We start from the raw sequence: 4094 nt of genomic DNA, 5'->3' as shown, positions 1-4094 counted from the left end.
ACCCCATTTGGTGCTTGGCTGAGTTCTTTATCTCTTCATTTGATGTTTTAGGGTTTCAGGATTGTTGTATTCTCTGTTCCGCTTAGTTTTTCAGATCTTTGCTGTGGAGGGACGACATGGTGCTTCTGCCTAGAGCACCGTTTTGCCAGAACTCCCTTGACCAATGCTTTTTAAGGTCTCACCACAACTCTCAGGATAAACCTGAAACTCAATGGCTTGGCGTCTTTGCCCTTCTGTGGCCTGGCCTCAGTTTACCCCGCTAGCACCCCCATCAGTGTCTTTCCCTAGCCCATCCACACAGAGCCTGGAAGGTGCTGCATTATCTCTTCCTCCATAACTCGGCATCCACTGATCCTTTTCCTGGAGCCCCTTCCCTGCCCACACCTGACTAGCGGCCCCTCAGCCTTCAGCTGTGGGAAGACCCTCCCTCCCTCTGACAGGTCCCCCTAAGCACACAGCACATCTGTAGCCCAGGAGGGCAGATCCATCCCGACCCTGGTGAACCCCAGTGCCTGATCGGGGGTCAGGGGTGGGAGGGGAGCTTCTCAGTGCCTAAATTAAGAAATGAAAGCCAGAAATCAGGACAGCAGCAATTGATACAGACGTATAATTTTTTTCTCAGGAACATCCCTGAGCCTGCACCCTAGAGCTGAAATGTCTCTTAGTCTCTGAAGGGCTTAAGGAAGAGTGGGCACCACGCCAGCCATGGAAACACCCAAAATGAGCCCAGGCAAAGCTTCCATAATGCAGGTGTGGTACTGCCTGTCCCAGCAGACCCATGTGAGTGTGGATTATGTTTTCAGCAGAGGAAAAGAAATTTGTCATCTCCTTTAATGCTGGAAGCCAAGGTCACCGGCTGCAGAGCCACTTTCTTGGTGACACCAGGAGAGGTTGGGGCTGGCCAGGGGATCTCAGAGGCCAGAGAGACCAGAGTCTCAGACCCTGTGGCTCAGGGCTGTCTGGCCTGGCTGAGGGCAGGGAGGGTGTGTTCCTGAGCGTCAAGCTAGAGGGTGCACTGTACCAGGGAGCACTGGAGAGTGGGCCTCACAGCCACACTGGCTCTGGTACAACTGAGAAGAGGCAGGTCTGTGGGGGCCCACGGAAGCCATCAGCTCCTTCCTCTCCCTCCATGGGGACTCGAGTGCAGGTGTGCCCCTCTCTTATGGCAGCAGAAGCATCTCCAGAAAACTGTGGTTCCCATCCCACCCCTGGACTCTTGTGTGCTGCCAGGGTTTTCATCCTCCTCTCTGGGGCCAAATTCCCAATTCCTCACACAGGAGAGAGTTACTATCACATAAAAGTGACTAGAGAGCATGACCTAAGACAGCCAATTCTGGAAAATGATTAAAGTTGGCCAAGCAATATTGGAATCCATTCTTTTTTTTAAACATTTTTTATTGTGGTGAAATATATATATAACATAACATACATTACATAAGGTTGCCATTTTAACCACTTTTAAGTGTACAATTCAGTGGCATTAATTCCATTCACCATGTTGTACAACCACCACTATTTGTTTCCTAGACTTTTTCATCACCTCAAACAAAACCTCTGCCCATTAAGGACTGACTCCTGAAATCTGTTCTCACCTGTGAGAAGTGGAGTCTGAGCGGGTAGGAGGGCAAAGCCACTGGCAATGAGAGCCAAGAAAGAAGGGGGGTAATAGAAAGACTTACATGGACATTAATGCTAGGGCTAAAGAACAGATTTCGGGAGTTGACTCTGATTCACGGCAACCCCATGTGTGTCAGAGTAGAGCTGTGCTGGATTTTTGGAAGTAGATTGCCAGGCTGTTCTTCTGAGGCACCTCTGGGTGAACTTGAAGCACCAGCCTTTCGGTTATCGGCCAAGTGCATTAGCCATTTGCACTGTCCAGGGACTCTAAATATTAAGTAGGCAAAGATGAAAACACATCGGTGTCTGGTTTGGAAGGGAGTTGGAAAACTGGCCCTCTCACCTGTGTAACCTGGGCCAAATGTTTTTAAGGGCAATGTGGTGAAATGTATATAAAGCTATAAAATGTGCGTAGCTTTAACTAGAAGCACTACTTCTAGGATATTAACCTAGGGATATAATTAACGATACTCATTGCTGTCAAGTGGATTCCAACTCACAGCAATCCTATAGGACAGACAGAACTGCCCCATAGAGTTTCCAAGGAGCAGCTGGTGGATTTGAACTGCCCACCTTTTGGTTAGCAGCAGTAGCTGTCAACCACTGTGCCACCAGGGCTCCCAAATTTAACGATGAGCACCCAAATTTAGCAGTAATGATTTTCATCAAAGCATTGTTTATACTGATGAAAAATCTCAATGTTGAACAGTGAATTGGTTGAGTAAACTTTGGTCATTAAAAATCCTGCAGTAAAAGGGTACTTTTTGAAAATGTTTTGAAAATTATGAGAAAATGTTCCTGATAAAACTGTTAAGTGGAAAAAGCAGGCAGTATAGGAGCGTGAACAAAAGGAGCCCAGCTTTGTAGAAATGAATGTAGGTAGTTGTGTGTGGTGAGTCTTCCTCACTCCCCTCCAAGAGGAAGCAGAGTTCTTGTTTTGTTCTGTTTTGATATGCCCCAATAGGCTGCTCCTGTGTGCTAGTTTGATTATTGGCGCCTTTGAAGTTCTAACATCCTGTCACCAGGTAGTCAGTTCTGTAACTAAGTATGTGCACACAGGAGTCTGAAAATTTTCCTATATGGGTTCAGCTCAGGTATCCAGGCAGCTGGTCACCAAGTGTGTGGTGCAGGCTCTCACCTACAGTCTTAGAGAGGCATGGGTGATTGGTGTAGGCACTGGTATCTGGCTGTGGTAGGGAGTCACATGCTGAGCCAGGCAGGGGGCCGATGGCTGCCGCTGAGAGTCTGAAAGGAAAGTGTGTCCCTATTCCCTAGGGCAAGTAGGTAGATGAGTTTTGCAGCTGGACTATGAGCACCCCACTCTGTTGGAAGTAAAGACTAGAGGGCACCACTTTTTCCTGGACTCCTGTAGCAGGTGACAAGGTGGCGTACGTGATGCCACCAGTCCTCAAGCCCCTGGTGTGGATCGGTAAATGTGCCTGCTTAAGGGACAGGGCTGTGTCGAGGGTCACAAATCTGCCACTCCACAGCTGAAACAGTTGAAGTTAAACTTCAGATGTTTACCCTGTTGTACTGTGGTAGTGAGGGCTAACGCTGTTGAGATGGGTCCCCACATGTCTTTACAGGGGTGTAAGGTACTCAAAGTCTGCGGACCCCTTATGCCTGGGCCTAGCAAAGGAGCTGTGCTGACCCTGAGTTCCTGGCTTAGGGGAGCCGGTAGCTTATTTGTTCCCTCTCCAAGGCCAGGAGAATGGGTCAGTGTGCCTTTTGGGATCTACTTCCGGCCCAGTGGACTCTCGGTGCAGAGCGGGGAGGGAGGAGGTAAAAGGGAGAGAGGTTTTTCCCAAATGGCCTTTTTTTTTTTTTTTTTAAATCCCCGTGAAAGGCCGCACACGTCTACTTATTTTTAGCCACTTGGGAGTTGCTTTGCACTGGTTCAGAGAGTCCAAGCAGAATCTCTGCTGCTGGATCTCTCTTGATGTGGAAACTGTCTCCTGAGCGCATGCACAGCTGTTTGCCTGCTTTACTGCGGACCCGGAGCGGCTGAAGAGCTGCAGTCCCGCCACCACCAGTCTGGTGCTCCTCACTTCTTCCGAACCGTCTCCCTCTCCCCCCACTACTTAGTCTGATTCCTCAACTTTGCCTTGTTCAGGGCTCCTAGATATTCATATACAATCAAATCACTTGTTATTCCAGGTCTTTGTTGTAAGAGGGATATAGGAAGCCATCTGACTACTCTGCCATCTTGGCCCCACCTTCAGGAAGCAGAGTTCTGAGGGACTGTTATGGATTAAATTATGTCCCCCCAAAAGGTATGTTGAAGTCCTATCCCGTGTACCTGTGAATGTGACCTTGTTTGGGGAAGTAGGGTCTTTCTTTGCAGATACTCTCAATGAAGTCATACTGGAGTAGGGTGAGTCATATAGGATAAGGAGCCACCCTACTCCAATCCATTGAGAATATCTTCAAAGAAAGACTCTGTGGTGTCTTATAAAAGAGGAGGACAGACATAGAGT

Source organism: Trichechus manatus, unplaced genomic scaffold (genome assembly GCF_000243295.1).
Source record: "Trichechus manatus latirostris isolate Lorelei unplaced genomic scaffold, TriManLat1.0 scaffold00181, whole genome shotgun sequence".
In the NCBI taxonomy this organism is placed as follows: domain Eukaryota; kingdom Metazoa; phylum Chordata; class Mammalia; order Sirenia; family Trichechidae; genus Trichechus; species Trichechus manatus.
Note: the sequence above shows the minus strand (reverse complement) of the source record.